At 37.3% G+C, this 19,788-nt stretch overlaps 1 protein-coding gene across 1 annotated transcript in view; it reads right to left on the minus strand.

Annotated features, from left to right (window-relative positions):
* LOC141298674 (hemicentin-1-like) overlaps positions 1-19,788 on the minus strand; it is a 53,791-nt gene that overhangs the window by 3,665 nt on the left and 30,338 nt on the right. The gene's annotated exons all lie outside the window — the stretch shown is intronic.

The raw sequence follows: 19,788 nt of genomic DNA on the forward strand, positions 1-19,788 counted from the left end.
AATACTTGCCGTATATTGTCACCGTTACTGGTTCACTGTAAGGTGTGTAATGTCCTCTTCTTCGTGCTCTGCACCTGTACTCTCCTCTATCAGAGACTTTCACTGAATCAATTGTTTTAGCTGCAGATTCAGTGTTTGAGTCTTTACTCCGGATAAACTCCCATCCATCCCATGACTGATCCACCTCACATCTCAGAGTAACTGAGTCTCCAGTGAACAATGAACTCTGTGGCCACACAGTCAGAGTTGGTGTGGGAATATCTGTCAGCATAAAATCATTAGCAGCATGAGTTGGGAAAGTATTTCAGCAGATCTTGTCCTCTCACTAGTAAACATGTTTTTTCTAGATTCTGTTAATGTACAACTTTTTAAGACTAAGTAAAAGAAATTTAAGGAGTACATATACAACCCTAATTCCAGAAAAGTTGGGATTCATGAAATACCATAAAGTCAAGAATATGTTATCTGTTTATTCTCTTTAATCTTTATTTAATTGACTAAAGTACAAAGAAAAAAACTTTTCAGTGGAAACTTTTATTTTATTTTGTAAATATAACCAAATTTAGATTTTCATGGCTGCAACACACTCCAAAAAAAGAGGCAAGATAAAAGTGAAAAGGTTATAGAATATCCAAATTAAACTGTTTTGAAACAGTTCACAGTATGCAGGTGAAATGGAAATAGGTGAGGATATCATGTTTAGGTATAAAATGAGCATTTAAGTCTTTGCAAGCAAAGTTGGATCATGTCTCATCACTTTGTGCCAAATTTCATGACAAAAGTGTCAAACAAATAAAAAAACACAAAGAATTTTGGTATTTCACCAACAACCACACATAATATGGTATAAAGATTCAGGGAATCCAGAGAAATGTCTGCCTGTGTAGACAGGACACCTCAGGTTAATGTGTTGTCAATATGTTCTCTAAATGTATTAGCAATGCTTCAGAGCTTGAAAATGCAACTTCTAACTGATTTCCATTACATTTGAATTAATTTGACAAAAAATAAATAAAAGAATACTCCAAGACCTGCAAACAACTTTTACTAATAAATGAATGAATGAAGGCATTTTTTATAGAAGGCATTTATATAGAAGGTATTTATATCTTCTGATTAATCTGTACAAAAAAATGTTCTTCATCTTTTTGTCTCGTTTTCAGTGCAAACTTCTCAATATTCTTAAATCAGTATACATTTAATTGAGATTCACAGTGACATAGGTCTTGTTTTTTGAGAAATATATTAAAATAAAATTATTTTACAATTAAAAAAAGAACAAACATCTGTCAATTTTAAAGGGGAAAAAAAGATTTCATACCACAGGTTTTCATTTTGTTGGTTTAAGTATAAACTCAATTTTGTTCAGTTTCTTAGAAACAAGTCTTCTTATTTTTATTTTACATCTCAAGTAAATGCATCTTGATTTAAGGATGTTTAGATAGTTTTATAGGAAGACGAGATATTCATTTTTTCTTTTCTTTTTTTTCTTTTCTTTTTTTTGCAGTGCATGCAACATTTAATGCCATGACTTTATAACTTTCTGCTGTAAGACCAGGGTGTGTTTAGACCAAGTCAATTCAATAAAATATTCAATAAAATTTTGAATATAAAAATATGAACGTCTAACTAAAACCGCCAGGTGGCAACCAATCACTTGAGTGAATCACATAATCATTTAACTGATTCATTCAAAGTAGCCGATTCATTCTATGGATTGCTGGACTTTGTTTGGAACTATTTTCGATGCTGAAAACAAATAAATAAAATAAAATAAAATAAAATAGTGTCCAAAATATAATACACTTAATACTCAACACTTAATAATCAAATAATAATCACACTTATGTTTGGTGCTCGGCCCCTAAAAATCTGAACACTTTTCAACCACTTCTGTGGAGAAGCATTTTAAACAGCTCTGGGATCTGAAATAACTAAATCACTCATTAATAACATGTTAAACTTGTGTGTGTTTATGAAAAGATGATCAAACTTACCTGATACTGTCAGTGTAACTTCATCACTGTGGTATGATCTGCGTGATCCTCCTCTCTCTACTCCATAACAGGAGTATTTACCTGCATCAGACTCAGTAACAGACCTGAATGTGTGCTCCTGTTCACTGGAAGTGTAGAATGAACTGTCTCTATACCAGTTGTACTGCCAGCTAGTGATGACTCCATCATCAATGTCACATCTGAGAGTGACTGTGCCCCCACTGACTACATGTTGATCAGGTTTAATGCTCACTTTGGATATTGGTCTTTCTGTACAACAACAACAACAACAATTCACAATAAAATGTGTTATATACCATATTAAATACAAACAATAAAACATGTAACTTTAAGACCACCCTAGGTGGGGTCCAACCCACAATCTTTAGGTTAATAGCCCAGATATTGATCAATTGTGTCACACCACCTACATTTATACCAGCAGTTAAAACACACCAATGATTTACCAAAGTGTTGCATAGGTACATCACTACACTAAAAATGTCAGAGGTAATTTCTGGTTAAATTAGCATAATTTCTGACCAGTGTTGGAGCAACAACAGGACACATCATTGCAGAGATGCATCATGACTTGGTGTGTATTTTAGTAATGATTCTAAATATCAAAAATCCAGCTAATAAAATAAATGAGGCTTTGTATAATGACCATATAAACCAATTTTGTTAAAAAGAAGACAGCTAACAGTATATTTTACAATATCTGATGAATGTGTAGTAATTGAAATAATTTAGTTTATTCTGAGATCAGCATTTTATTAAACACTTAAAACTGCTCTGGGATTAGAAATTGCTAATTAATATCATATGTGTCTGTTTATGAAGAAATGATCAAACTCACCTGATACTGTCAGTGTAACTTCATCACTGTGGTGTGATCTGCGTGATCCTCCTATCTCTACTCCATAACAGGAGTATTTACCTGCATCAGACTCATTAACAGCCCTTAATGTGTGTTCCTGTTCACTGTAAGTGTAGAATGAACTGTCTTTATACCACCTGTACTGCCAGCCAGTGACTCCTTCACCATCAATGTCACATCTGAGAGTGACTGTCTCTCCTCTGAATACATGTTGATCAGGTTTGATGGTCACTTTGGATTTTGGTTTTTCTGTAAACAGACAGCAAATCAAACAAACAAACAAATAACTAAATAAGTTGCTGTTTTTACTGTATGAACAGTTACTTGATTGTAAAAAACACATGCTAAATCAGGTTAGACTGAAGTGTTGGATGCTGTGGTTCCTTATTCTGTGCCTTATGAAATCATCTGTGCATTACATAGGGAAAAGTACTTGCTGTCTATTGTCGCTACTATTGGTAAGTTGTTAGTGCATTTTGATTTCACAGTGCAAGAAATACAGCTGCTAGTAGCAATTGCAGGAACAAGTGAGCTCAGCATTCACTAAGTGCAATGCAAAGGGTTAAATAACAACAAAGATTTTCGCAACCATCAGGTTTCAAACCCACAATCTTTAGATAATAGCCCATTGCTCAACCTACAGTTTCCAGAGCAGTCAAAGAGACACACAATTCAACAAAGTTGAAAGTTGCAAACTGTCGAAGTAGTTCATAGCACTTGGTTATGGTTGTGTGGGTGTGTTAATGGTTTAGCATTTTTGTCACAAATGTCTGTGTAGGGTTACTAATCCCAACACATGAATCATGTATGTATCTTTAAAAAGGTGTGTTTATAATCAAAACATTAATTTTCTCATCTCTTTTTTAAAGAATCATCCATATGTGATTAATCTTATTAGTCAAATTCACTCACCTTCAGTTTGTTTAGAGTAGATATTTGCTGCGTGTCCAGTGAGTTCAGAGTGGATTTTTGAAATCAGCACTAAAAACATAAAGAGAAAAACAGCGTGAGCATTGAGCAATCTTCCTTTATATTTTACCCATAATGTTACATTCTTTCTACTTTGCTTGTGAAATGCCATAATTATGTGTCAAATGTTTCTCAGCTCAGCTCATTTTTAGATCTAGTGGCATCTTGATGAGTATTTCTGTAAAAATCTTCCAGTGTCTGAAAACAGTGACAGTTATAAATATTAACTCATATTAAATTATTGTTGCGGGCTACATGCATACAGTGCACAACATAAACGTGTATATCCCCTCGGATTAAATACAAAAGATGTATTTTCTTGATGATCGCTAATATAATTCATAGAAAGATAGCACAATTGAAATGTATTAAACATTGCAGAAATGAGTACACCATAGATTTAATTCAACAAGGTGTGATATTCTAGTACTTAATAATATGTCTGCTTTGACTCTTGAGTGTACAGTCTGTCCTGTTTAACTCCTAAAGGACGACCTCTTTAAATGCCCTGGTCTTTAATGGTTAGTGTTGCTGAACTTGTCTCTACAGAATCCCCCACAGCTGCTGAAGTGTGTTAAGGTTTAGTAAAATACATGTCCACTGAAGAATTTTCACCTTGGGAGAATGCATGTTGCCATTGAAAAAAAAACTCAACAATGCAGGGAATGAGGAGAGGGTAGCATCTTCTGTTTCATGTTTTTGTATTACATCACACAGTCGTGTGTGAATTCATGACAAGGTTGATAAAGCACAACTCCCTCACACCTTCAGTACTCATACATCCCTATTTAAGATATTTGCTACAGTACCACTTAACGTCACTGTGGAAACCAGGCACTTCTCTCTGTACTCCTCCTCTAGCAACACCATAACATTTTGGATGCTGTTAGATCCAAAATGATTGACTTGGTCTCATGAGATCAGAGTGTGGATTCCTAAAAGTCTATATTTTGCAAATATGGGCACTGGAAAAAGCTAAATGAGTTCACTGTGCTTTGTAGGTAGTTCTATGTGGATAAACACCAATGCATGTCACTCTTTTCATAGCTTTCGCTGGCTCTTAAACACTTTCTAGGTGTTTCTCCTGCTCCTTTTCTAGCAAAAACTCACTTATCACTAAATGAAAGCGTCAAGATCTAATTATTTCAGGGGCCTTTTTTTAATTTCTGTGTTACTTTTGCTATATTTTCACACTTAAAACAATTTGATATTCGTCTTGTACCATTGTCACCTTTTATGCTAAGAAATAAATCTCCTGACAGTTATCTCTCAAGTGGTTTCTTTGTTGTCAGCATTAAGTTTGAGTACGATTCAGTGGGCTATATAGCACTTTCAATTGTCAAGAAATGACTTACTGTATCTTTAACAGTTTTGGTTCAACATACGTACCTGTTGATCAAAACTTGCCTTAACCTTACAGCAGAAATTTAGTTTTTATTTAGTAACTTTAGGGTGTACTCATTTTTGCAACACAACATTTTATCACTTTGATAAGAAAATTGTATTTTCCTGAATAATTTTAACATTCTGCTTTGATCAAGCAGACTTGCAAGAATATAATATCTCTAAAAAAAAAAAAAAAAAAAAAAAAAAAAAACAACACTTGCTGAATTGCTGAATTTGTTAAGTTTCAGAAGTGGTGTATGAACTTTGATATCTTATAGATATCAGTTCTGTTGGTTTATTTTACAGTTTATTGTCACTGATGCCCAAAGCAGAGAGAACTTGAACTTGTTTAGGGAACTTGAAGCAAACAATCTGATAAAGATACGCTCTTACTAAGCACATACTAGTAAACATCTACTGCACTAAAGCATCAGCGACAATAAACTGTAAAATAAACCAACAGAACTGATTCAACAAACACTCTTAAACAGCACAAACCTGAATGACTGAACAAACACTGACTTAAAATGCAACGGAGTGCATTTTTTCTCTCACAAACATCACTAACTGCACACTTCCTCTCTCAAACTCATCTTTCACTCATATATTATGGACTAGAGCTGGATTTGAAACTCTGAGAGCAGCAAGAAAAGACATAAATCAAGAAACACTTGATAACTTACATAATATAATAGCTGCTGTCATCCACTGAAATACATACAGTGAAATTAATACTCACAGAGTACAAGAGGAAGTTGACTGAGCCCCATATTGACCGAATAATGGTAGACGGTTAAAGACACAGACTGTGTTAAAGCCTCAAGACTTCCTGAAACCTGCAGTCAGATCTTTAAGAACATCATGACAGATGAAGACATACAAATGTACCCTGTCTGTTACAGAAGATCATTTAATAATGTTGATAATCTGGTAACTTGTTTTTAGAAAATTTGCCATTAAAAGAAGCGATTGTGTGTTTAATAAAGGAAAATGAAACAATACTTTGATAGATCTTTATTTTAATTAAGGTATTAACTGTATATATAACTTTATGACAGCAAGCAGAAACTATTAAAAACTGCTGCTCCTCTTAAACTGCTTAATACCACAAAGCTGAAACAGAACAAACCAAACCACAACTATGAGCTCACGCCTCTTGACACTCCTGTGTAAAATAATAAGTTTAATATTCAAGGGATGAGAATCAAATGATTTGTATGCTCATTCCTCTTACTGAATCCAGCTACTGGATTCAATAAAAACAGTTATTTTCTTGCCAAATGTCTTATAGACTTCAAATGTCATTTGCACAGATCACACGTTGTAAGAATGTGCACTGACAATTGTGAAGTAGTACGCACAACTAAGGCACATGTCAAATACTTATGCAATACAACAATACATGTGCAGCATGGTGTCTGTATCTGATGTCCACTAAAGGATGCATTTATCTTGTGACTTCACATATTTTTTGAGCCATAAACAACAGTTCATATGTGTAACTCGTTCGTGAATCGGTCTACACTGGCACGTGTATCTATTAGTATCAAGGAGTCATTCGTTTTGGAATCGGTCTATTATTACAGTCTGTTTGCGCTGTATGACTGTGATTCACTAAAAAGATGTTGCTCAAAGGAGTCATTAGTTTGGGAATCGGTCTATACAGTTGCGCTGGTTTATCTTTCTATAGTGCTTCTTTCACTCTCTCAGTCTCTCAGTTAAATGTGATTTTAACTAATGGTGCAGTTCATGTCTATTGATTATAATATTTTTTTGTTTTTGTTGCGAAAAAAAAAATCTCATTAAAAACATTATATCAGCCAAATATTACAAATATAACCATTTTCTAAAATGTTTCTCAAAACTATTGACACTATGCTTGTGTTTCACAACTTGTAGCATTAAAAAAACATCACAAACCGGAAGATCTCACCATGTGAACACTAGTATGCAACACTTATACACACCAGTCAAGCTAACAGGATGTGTAAAAAAAACACATGTGAATTAACTGCTGTAGACACAAAAATGCATGTTCAAGAATTTAAAATAAAAATGATTGTATTTCTTTTATCTGTATAGTAACTATAATAATTTCTGAAAATGACAGTAGAGTTATGTTGCAATTTAGATAATTAAACTTATTCATTAGAGTATAAGGAGACTTACACTACAATAATCAATATGTGCTTTCAGGCCTCAGAAATTCATTTCATTTTAAATGAACCAAAACATGAATATAAAAAGATGAAAATAAAACTTCAATCTAAATTATTTAACTGAACTAACTAAACTGATGGGGATGTACTTGTGAAGCTAAAGCTCACTGAAGCTCACTGAAGTCACTGAAAATCACAAACTGGTTTTGGTCCAAATGTACCTTTTCCTACCTATTCCAAAATGTAACCTACTTTTTACAACCAGTTCTTGGTGGATAAAACCAAAGAGGAATGAAGTCAATGGAAGTCAAGTGGGCTTGGTAATGCTGGTTCATGTTGACTTTAACAACTGTGAAATGCCAAAATGTTAGTCATTGTGAATCAGGAGTGACTTCTGTATTTCATACACACATAACAATCAGTGAGAGGATTCATTCCTGCATTCAAATGCAATCACTATTAAAGTGTGACTTTTAGAGTTTAATCATGATTACTAATAGGTTATTATATTGCACTAAAAACACAAAGAAAAAAAAAAACTCATTACAGTGTGAATTGTCTATTTAGCCTTAGCCATATAAAGATATATTCTTCTTTTGCCTTTTTTGCACTGGAATTTTATGTTCATGTGTTGATATGACTGCAAAGTTTTAAAGAAGATTTAAAGGATTTGCTCAAAATGTTAAGTAACTTACAATTGACCATATGCATTATTTAGAACTTTCGCATAATGATAGACCAGCTCATAAACTTTTCGTGAAACTCATTTTATATGTGCTATATATAGGTGGACACTCTTGACACTCCTCTCCTGCCTTGTTCTTATCAAAAACTGAGAAAAACAATAATTGCAACATCATAAATAATGACAGCAGCATGAACATTCAGTTTCATATTATTTAACAACATATAATTTAAATACCAATCCTGGTAATCCCAGGAGAGTACCTAGATGCATAGTTGTACATTTAAATGCTAACAGCCAAACGCTATCATAACATACTTAGGCTTACGTTAGCTAGCTAGTGATGTTTCTCTTCAAGAACATATTAATCGTATTCTTGATAATCAGTAACTTGCCTTCATACTCATGAACACATTTTTAAAATCTACAATTCACTTCAAAGATTCACTTTTCATTCAAAAAGAGGACATGGAAAAATGTATTTTCGTAGAAAACATCTTTTTAAGATAAAAATGACATTCTTATAACCAGAAGATGGCAGCAGAGGATCACTCATTGGCTGCAGCTGCCATTTCAACTTCAAGTCTTGCTTTTCAATTTATTATAAAATTACTGGTATAGCACATTTTAGTACTTTTACAGCACCTAAGTATATAGCAAGGGCAGAAAGTAATTAAAATACAATAAATAAGCTTATAATAATGTGAATATACGCTCTTACACGTACTAGTGACACCTACTGTACTAAGGCATCAGGGATAGTAAACTGTAAAATAAACCAACAGAACTGATTCAACAAACACTATTAAACAGCACAGACCTGAATGACTGAACAAACACTGACTTACAATGACAGAGCATTTTTTTCTCACATATGACACTAACTGCACATTTCCTCTCTCAAACTCATCTTTTACTCATATATCATAAACTACAGCTGGATTTGAAACTCTGAGAGCAGCAAGAAAAGACTAAACCAAGGAACACTTGTTAATTCACATACTAAAATAGCTATTATTATCCACTAAAACACACACAGTGAAATTAATACTCACAGATCACAAGAGGAAGTTGACTGAGCTCCATACTGACTGAATGATGGCAGACGGCCATCCTCCAAAGGAGGTTTTGTGCTACCCTATAGAGCTAATTCTTGGATAACATGGTTGTCAGGACTGTGATAAATTGTTTGCCACCCTCCTATGTGTTAGAGGAGATAGAGTTAGGCTACTTGTGATTTTTTTCCCTCACTACAAATCATTATAAATATTATAAATGTAACCATTTTCTAAAAATATTTCTCAGAACTATTGACACTATTATTGTGTTTTACAACTTTAACACATATTCAGTATTTGACACCATGTGCTCATGTTCAGCAGCACTTAAAAACCACCACTAAGTGACCACAACCGGAAGATTTCACCATGTGAACACTGATATGCAACACTTATACATGGCAGTCAAGCCAAAAATGTGTAAATGTGTAAGCACATGTGAAATAACTGCTGTAGATACAAATAGAAAGCATGTTCAAGAATTTAAAATGAAATTTGATGGCATTCCTTTTATCAGTAGTAACTATACTTTATAAAAATTACAGTAGCATTATGTTGCAATTTAGACAGTAAAATGTATATGTTACAGTAACAGGTCATTTTTCTTCTGCTGACCTTTTAACAAAGCATCAGCTCCAGAATTATAAATGGCACTGTCACTTTATTTAAAAAGGAAAACATGAACAATTAAAAACATGAAATACTCAAGCAATAAAAGTAAAAAGGAGACTTCCAATTACATGTGTTCATGTGGTTATAATGTTATATTAGTAAAGTACAATGTAAAAGAAATATTAAACTTTTATTAGTTTAATGAATCAATAGTGAAACTTTACAGAAGATTGTTACTGTTTATGTTTTCAGGCCTCAGAAATGCATTTTATTTTAAATGAACTAAAACATGAATATTAGAGGATTGATGTTACCACCCCGAAGTGGGCTAGGGGTACTGGGGTCGAACATTTAAAAGATAGACATTAAAAACATACACACAAGCAACGTGCGGACAAAGATATTATCGGGATACAATATCTAAACAGATGGCAAAAAATAACGAGCACAAAACTACAACAACATACAGGGGCTTGCGAGTGGTCTGTCGTGCTCTTTTAAGTGAGAGAGTCTTTTCCGATTGGGAACGGCAGAATTATGACGTCAGCGGTAATGAAGATTGACAGGTGACAGGACCAATGACCGGGTAACTGGGAAAGTTAAAGTGAGCAAGAGAAAAGACAGCGGAGAAACACATAACACAGCACAGGCACGTAACAATTGGGAAAAAAAACAACCAATCGGGATTATTTAATTTATTGGAACTAAACTAATGGGGATGTTACTTATGATGCTAACGCTCACCGAAGTTGAGAAAAACACAGAGGTTTGGTCCAAATTGACCCTTTCTTAGCTCTTTCAAAATGTAACCTACTTATTACAACAATTTCCTGATCAGTGGTGTCAAAAGTATTCACATTCATTACTCAAGTAGAAGTATAGATACTAGGATTTAAAAAGACTTTTGTAGAAGTTGAAGTATCAACTCAAGCTTTTTACTCAAGTAAAAGTATAAAAGTACTGGTTTCAAAACTACTTAAAGTAATAAAGTAAATGTAATGTAAGGAAAAAAATACCATTAAGGACAAAAGATTGGGCCGCGCCACAGGGGCCTATTGTGCACTACCCCACCTCCCCAAAAAACATTTCTAAAGGCCATAGTGACTATGTTATATTAAAATGTTAATGTTGAAAAATTTGGGATGCACTAGGCTACCCGTTTCAGCTGCATATATGCCCATTGAAAATAAATGCATTTTATTACAATGCAAATACATTAAATAACCATAAATGTGTACTACTGAGCATTAACGTGTTCCACGAAGCGGGAGATATGATGACTAGGTGCTGACTATAAGTATTGTGTTATCGCAACATTGTCAATCGCGTTGTCAATCGCAAACGCTAATTTATTCAATAATCCCTCTACCAAACTACCTACTGTAGCTTCAGAAAGCACCTGTTTGATAAATAAGCTAGTAGTGGAGAAATAATATCTTGTAAGAAATAATCTTTTTTGAGTAACGACCCGGACACTGGTTATATCCTTGCTGGAGTGCAGGGCTGGACTGGGGTTAAAATTTGGCCTTGGACAAATCCAGACCACAAGTTCCCCCGTGAGTTTTGTTTGGGTTATAGGGCCTTTAATTGAAGTAAATAAATGTATGAATAAAATAGGACAGAATCAAATAATGATAGATAATGAATTCAAATGCAACAAATGAATAATGCATTTTTGTCACATAGAAATGCATGCAGTAAAGCACTGATTTTGAGCTACAATGCAGGACATTTATTTTTTATAAATTCTGTAAAAATTACTTACTTTTGTAGAACACAAAAGACATTTTTGTACAATGTAACCAAAGGTATTCATTTACCCTTGATTTCTACTCTAAAGACACAATTTTTGAATTTCTCAGAGTATCTTCCTATATGTTCCACAGAAGAATGAAGAAGTTCATACAGGATTAAAATTACATGATGTTGTATATAATGACAATTTTTATTTTTGGGTGAACTGTCCCTTTAAGAACTTTAATATGTGTAGTAAACACCTTATTTATTTAAGGCACTGATATTTATCCTTAATCAGGCTCTTACGGAATTAACATTTTTTTCCAATTAAAATGAATTACAATTTAACATTTAAAAAGAAATAATTTTTTGCTTAAAATCCAGATATTAACTGACTAGTATTAGTAAGATGTCGTCACAAGAAAACTTTACAATAGTTATATGTTTTTTTTATATATATATAATTAATAATAATAAATGTATTGGCGTTTATCACTTTACCTCATCATGCAGCTGTTTTCAGCGGCCCAGCAGAACCTACAGAACAATCTACAGAATAATTTTCACATTTTCTCTACCAAATCTTTTATCTATATAGATATTTACGGTAACAAACACTTCCGACCTAATACAGCGCATTTCATGTTATTCAACTACTTTTAAGAACTGCATATCAAAGTTAGGACCAATGCTATTAACAATCTCTCTATCTCCATCTCCCAAATAAAAATACTATTAATCTGACATGCTCAAAAAATCATACAAATATGAAATCAAATTCTTTTCTGCAAACTCCAACAGATTATTGTTCTGCATCCTATCACTGTGCTGATTTACATGCTGTTTAACTGGTTCATTATTTTATAACTGAAAACTAAAGTCTGGACCAATACTATTATTGATTTCTCAATATAGACATTTTAAAAAAATCATAAAAATATGAAATCAAATTGAATACTCCAACAGATTATTGTTCTGCATGTCCCCAAGTTCCACAGAGATGATTTTCAAGTTGTTTTACTGTATCATTTTTTAATAATTTCATACCAAAGTCAAGACAAAAGCTATTTACATTGCTTTATAGACAAAAAAAAAAAAAAAAAATGAAATCAAATTGTTCCCTTCCAGAGGGAACTCTACGCTGCGTCCTGGCGGACACTATGGGAACTGCCTCCAGCATGACCGGTTCTGAAGCAAGCATAGAACAACGACAGTGAACTGACACTGGCCGGCGCCAGCCGATGACGTCATCAACACGGCGCCTACTAGTGTAAAACGGGCGCCTGTGGATACATCAACCATCTTTTTGTCTTCAGAGTCTTTGTTCTAAGCGAGTAAGTACAAACGATGCCTAGAGAGAAACTGTTCAGGAAGTGTGCGGATCCGTGTCAGAGAAATCTGACACCTGATGACGCACACGACCTGTGTGTGTTTTGTTTGGGTGAAGAGCACACGCGCTCCGCTTTTGAGGAAGCGGGGTGCGTGCATTGTGAGAGTTTCTCTATGAAGAAACTCCGTTCTCGTTTGTCCCTTTTCTCGAGGGAATTGGGACATTCATCTGCCCCACGCGGCTCTGGTCCCGCAGTGGCTGAGGCTGCCCGGCGATTGAGATCGTGGGGATCACAGGTGGAGCTGGCTGACGAGTTCGAGAGAGGTGTTAATCTCTCGCACTCGTCAGCTAGAAACGAGGACGCGCTGCTGGCGGATGATGTGCTTTCTCTCACATCGTCCGATCCAGCAGCGAGTGCTCTTTTGGCTTCAAGCCAGGGCGAGCAGGATGTGGTTGGGATGGATGAAGATGAGCTCTCTGAGTCCGTCCAACCCACCTGCCGCGCGTATGATGAGTTGATGTCTGTTATGGACCGTGCGGCTGCCCGACTGGACCTCCAGTGGAAGCGCGCAAGGGAAGAGGCCGCTCACGGTAGACTAGATGAGCGGTTTCTTCCCGGCCATAACAGACCAACTCCTGTGAGCCTCCCATTCCTTCTCGATCTCCATAAAGAGATCGAGAAGGCATGGGATAGACCTTTTTCGGCCCGCATTCACCGATATCAGCAGGTGAACTATGCTGATGTCGAGGGAATGCGTGAGCACGGATATGCGTCGATGCCTCCCATTGAGCAGACGTTCGCAAACTATCTCTCGGCGGGAGGCACATCGACGCTGAAGGCTCCGACCCTGCCATCCAAGCCGCTGAAGGAAACATCCTGGCTGAATGGCAGGGCAAACGCGGCGGTGGGTCAGGCTGGTGCGGCCCTGCACACGATGGCAATGCTGCAGGCGTACCAGGCTGATCTACTGAAAGACCTGGACCGAGGTCTGGGGCTTTCCCCGGAGGAGGTGGCTGAGCTGCGCCACACCACGGATCTGTCTCTGCGGGCCACCAAACAGACAGCGACCGCTGTGGGCAGGGCCATGTCAGCTTTGGTGGCCACAGAGAGACATCTGTGGGTGAACCTGGTGGACATCGAGGAGCAAGAAAAGCGCTTTCTCCTCGATGCCCCGGTTTCGCCTTCCGAACTCTTCGGCACATCCGTCGAGGCGGTGGTCGACAGATTCAGGGAGGCGAAGGCGCGCTCAGCGGCTTTCAGGTCGTGCATACCTCGTCGGTCCACGCCCCCACCCGAACACAGGGGAAAGCCCGGCCCGTCCTGGTCTGTGGGCCAGAGACAGGGCCAAGTTACTAGCGTGGCCACTCGAGGCCCTCCCCCCGCGAGGAGTCGGTCTCAGAGGAGGCGTGATGCGCGGAACAGGAGGCAGGATCTGAGGGAGACGATCCAGCACAGGCGTGGCGGCAGGCATGGGTCGGGTACCTAGGGTCCCCTCCTGTTTTCCCCTCACGTTTGTTCGGCTGCCTACCCCTTTCCCCTCGCTAAGACTCTGGGGCTGGGCTGATGATGAGATTGGTACTCAGTCTGATGGCCCGGTATGTGAACTATATATGTTTTTAATAAAACTTTGTGCTCCGCTTGGGTGAGACTTATTGCGGTATTTGAGCCCCTATTGGGTTCTACTGCCCCCAAGTGACGAGTGTAGCCAGGTCTCCCCTCGTGTTTATCCAGCGTGTCGAGACCTCCACTTGTATACTCCCATATGGGGTTAAGCGTTGTTAGGCTTCCTCGGTTTCGAGTTTTTCAGAAGCCTCCGCTGTGTTGAGCTCGGCTTAGACACTAGCCATACATACGTATACATAGTTGAAGTATAGAGGACTAGTAAGCCCTGTGAGCGTTCTTAGGCTTCTTCGAGCTAGCTCTGCTGAGGCCTCCGCTCCCTGAAACCCGGCTAAGTTTGTTACCCTTAGACGTGAGTGTAGTCAGGTCCCTTCCCTGTGTATCTTGTATCATATAAGTGAGACCTCCACTCCTGAGTGTTTCGGTCTTAGGGCGAACAGAGCGTCGCTAGGCTCCTCTCTGCCCCAGAGATGCTTTCTGCTATAGCCTCCGCTCTCCTTAGAGCTTGAGTGTCGCTAGGTTAACACCTCCACTCCTTATAGCTTTCTCAGTGGCCGAGTGTCGCAGGCTCCCTCTATTTCAGTGTTCTGTCTTGCCTCCGCTCCCCAGAGATACAGGCCGCATACAGCTAGTAGGCACTTCCTTGCCTCGCTAATTAATTTAGTAGAGTGCTATCCTCCACTCACTAAGACTAGGTGCTGTAGGCTAGTTTCCTTAGAAACTTTTAGAAGCCCTTTTTATAACTTTTAGAACTTTTTATACAGCTCTGCTTCTAGCATGGAGCTTTCTGTGAGCCTTGTCACTTTCAAGCGTGGGGTGTAGTTAGGTCTCCCCTCCCCTGAGGGTTTGCAGTTTGAGACCTCCACTCTGAAGAGCTTCATTAAAGGTTGAGCGTCGTTAGGCTACTACGCGCTCTAGAGAGCCGCCTTGCTGAAGCCTCCCCTCTCCAAAAGCTCCGCTTCTGGGTTATGCTATCGCCCGAAAACATGTGGTGTTTCCCTTGCTATGCTCGGGCACCCCCTTAAACCCACGAGAGTGGTGATTACTCACATTAATTCCTGAGTATTCTCTAAAATCCACATGAGTGGTAAGTGCACTACTTAGGCACTTTTCTGAAATTCAAATTTATGGTAAACGGCACAGAATGTTGTCAGGCTTCCTCTCGTTTCGAGATTCTTTTTGCTGAAGCCTCTGTTCCTTCGAACTCCGCTTAGTATGGCGTTGAGTGTAGCAGGTCTTCTCTCTAGGGCCTCCACTCTGAGAGTTCCGTGCTGGGGCGGCCGAGCTAGCTGTGACACCCTGAGCTGACCCACGGGGTCGTGCTCAGGCTCGGGCCCAAGCGAATTTCGCTTACGCAGGGGTGACGTTCCTTCTTGACTCTCATTCAGTCAGCTGGTCACTCATCCCTCAGCATGGCAGCGTTGGTATAAACGTTCCCATAGTGTCCGCCAGGACGCAGCGTAGAGTTCCCTCCGGAAGGGAACGTCTAGGTTACGTATGTAACCCCTGTTCCCTGAGGACAGGGAACGAGACGCTGCGTCTGGTGGCCATGCCTCGGGCCCTGCTGATGTCTCCATCAGACAAAAAGATGGTTGATGTATCCACAGGCGCCCGTTTTATACTACACTGTAAAAAATGATTCTGAGTTTTAGTCAGGTGGACAAGTGAAACCATGTCCAGTCAACTTGCAGTGTCTCAGTACACAACAGGATGAGTTGTACCAACCTCAACTTGAAGAGAAATTTAAAACTTAAAATAACATGTTGATATAACAACAAAACATATGTTCTCTCAATTTTCTGCGTACTGCGCATGTGCAAGGAACTCTACGTCATGATGACGTACTATTTTACCCAAGTTGAGAAAGACGCGCTATCCGCCATTTTCTGCACGACAAGTTGCTGATCATGTCAGAACAATGCTAAGCCTGCATTTGAACGAAAACAGATGGACGTTATGGACTGCAAACAATGAAATGAGTAAGTATCCCCTGATTATTTATTTCTTTAATGTTAATTAACGTTAAGGCTTGTTTTGCTCACTGTCCGCGTTTTGATTTCAGGCTATCACATTTCGCTAACTAGTAATGTTACAACTCGATTAACAATCAGAAGAAACGCACATTGCCCGGCGAATTCGTAGTTATTTTGTAGTAAGTTATATGTTACGCAATTAACTCGCTGACATGCTGTGAGACAAGCTGTGCCGAGAGAACCGACAAACACGAGCTAACAGCTGATACCAAAGAGTATAGTATTAACGTTACCTGATACTGAGTATTTGTGTGTGTGCGCTAACAGCTAACGAACTGTTACAGCCGCGATTCTCGGATCTCCAGTAAAGGCACTGCGAATATGGCGAAATGTAAGTTAATAACAAATAAAACGTGCGCCCACTGGAAGATGAAGATCTATCAGTTATATCAAACAGCACTTTTAACATGAGGGACATGCAATAACTGTTCTGTGAAAACGTAAATGAAATTTGCTATTTATTTTTGTATGCACGTTGTTTGTTAAGCTTTATTAGATGAATCCTCCTTTCTGTACAAAGCTAAAAACTAAACATTTGTTTGTACATAACAGCCTTGGTTACTTTTTCAAGATTATGATGATGATTTAACTGATGTTATGATCACAAATTACTTTATTTGAATGTGTTTGAGCATATTTTCATCGGCTGGGAGGAATAGATATTATTACTTGTGATGTGAACCATTTTTTAACCGATTCTTTCAAATGAAATTTGTAAATGCATTTGTTTTTATAGATCACCAGGCTTGTATCAAAGGACCGGATCAAGTCTGTTTTGTTTCAAGGCCTAGATGATCATCTCTCAAAGCATCATGAGGACATTCTAGATATGAGTTCAACACTGGAGAGCAGTGATAATGATGTAAGTACATTTATTTTAAATCAGTCTTTCTCTGCCCAAAATAACTAATCTGATCATTTACTCACCTTCATGTTTGTCCAAACCTCTATGACCCTTTTTCTTCTAGATCATTAAAATTGTGATAGTGACATATTTTCATACAATGAAACAGAAAGAATGCCATTCTAAAGTGGAAGCAGATGATCAGATTTTGATTAAGATTACCCCCAAAAAAAAATTCAGAGGATTAACTTGCATGGATAGATTGTTCACCTTAATAAATATTGTAAATATTGATTTAATGCAGACTTTGACAGTTTAACACTGATCATTTTCATTGTATCGAATGGAATACATTTTTATTTTTTTGGAGTGGCATGTTAGTGAGTAAATGACTATTATCATCTTTTTGGTAACCGGTCCCTTAAAGTGTTGTTACAACCCCAATGAATCTAAGGCAGGGGTGCCCAATTCTGCTCCTGGGGAGCCAAGATCCAGAAAAGTTTAGCTTTAACCCCAATTAAACACACCTAAACCAACTAATCAAGATGTTCAGGATCACTTTAAACTTCCAGACAGATCTGTTTAACCAGGTTGGAGTTAAACTCTGCAATAAATTATTGGCCCTCCAGAAGCAGATTAGACAACCCTGATTTTAATGGCATGAGCATGTTACAGCCACTATTAAATCTTATTTTGGTGCTGAACAAAAAGGTAACAAATTAATAAAATTATACAAGTTTAAATGTGCAAATTTAAAATTATTTTTTTTGTGTTTCTATCTATATTATACAATTTTATTTATATTTTATTTTTGTTATAAAAAACATGAAAGACATGATGAGAGTGAGAAAAGATAAATGAATAAAATCAAATGATTGATTGAATAAAGCTGGTACTTTAACCATCCTATATTTTACAGACAACAACCAAAAGATGATGACAGCAGCATTGCTGGGTACATGAGAGAGATTCCTACAAAATTCATCAAGACATGCAAGGTAAGCTTAAAAATGTACAACCCGTTTACACTAGTGCATTTGTGTTTTAAAGTTAAAACCTCGTCTACACTGGTGTTTACTCTGCTTACTGTGTTTCTCAGTCTACACTACACAACTGAAAAAGCATGTCACATGACTATCGTACAGCCATAGATGTGTATAGGTAGATGCCCTGTTACTTAGATGGTAGAAGCATCTACATGCATGGAGCGTTCGAAAGGGACGTCTATCTATACATATATATTGATACAACAATTAGAATGATGTTATTGTTTAAGATGGTTAAGCATACGCAGAGTGAATGTGGGCAGCCACGCCATCGTTATCAAAAGTCTCTGTTTTGGTCCATTTACACTAAAATGCAACCCTGGAGTTTTCAAACTAAAACGGGGTCTGTAGCTTATTCAAAAGTCTCCATTCAAAAATGCACGAGTAGTGTAAATGTTAACCGTAGCAAAAGTTAGGCATTTTAAAAGGAATACGCACCGGTGTAAACAGAGCTTTATGAAAAAACAAGTGTAAACTGAACATTATGTCTCTTAATTTTCGGGGGTCTGGGGACTATGTTTGTGTAATTGCTTTTGAGTAATAGTACCTTGTTTTGTTTATGTTCTATAAAGCCCAGTGACCGTGATGAGGATGGAATCGATGGTGTGGCGATTGGACTTCTATTGGTTGTGGACAATATGATGGGACGTCTCCCATTCTTCTACAATGACAATGCCCTGGTGATTGAGGAAGAAGTGGTAATGCGTCACCTTAGTGATGTACCTAATGCTTTTCTGAACCTAATGGGGCTGGTGTTTGCATTAAACCTTGACTACCCAAAAGATTCACTTATGATTTATCTGTTTATTGGAGTCTGATCAGACTTCTACACCCAAGAATTCAATCCTTGAAGAGCAAGTTACTGCGATAAGACATAAAACAAACTAAATATCTTTTTCCTTCTTGTACTGGTCTGTTTTTTTTTCCTAATCATTGTACTGGTTTAAAGTTTAACGGAGAAGTTATCTTCCAAAATTAAAATTTACAGAAAATTTACTCAGCCACTTGACATCCAACTTGTTCATGTATTTCTTTCTTCAGTCACTAAGAAATTATGTTCCTTGATAAAAAATATTTCAGGAATTATCTCCATATAATAGATTTCAATAGTACCCCACGTTTGAACTTTCAAAATGCAGTTTAAATGCAGCTTCAAAATTCAAATGACTCCAAATGATCCCAGCCAATGAAGAAGGGTCTTATCTAGTAAAACAATTGATCATTTTCGAAACAAATTAAGTTTATATTCTTTTTAACCTCAAAAGCTTGTATTGTCTAAGTTCAATTCAAGTTTATTTGTTTAGCGCTTTTCACAATACACATCTTTGCAAAGCAGTTGTATAGAAAATTAAAATATTTCTACCATATATTTTTAGACTTGGACAAGAAAGTACATTAATTGTCAGTTTGTTTTGAAAATGACTGATCGTA

The sequence above is a fragment of the Garra rufa genome, chromosome 1, assembly GCF_049309525.1.
Source record: "Garra rufa chromosome 1, GarRuf1.0, whole genome shotgun sequence".
In the NCBI taxonomy this organism is placed as follows: domain Eukaryota; kingdom Metazoa; phylum Chordata; class Actinopteri; order Cypriniformes; family Cyprinidae; genus Garra; species Garra rufa.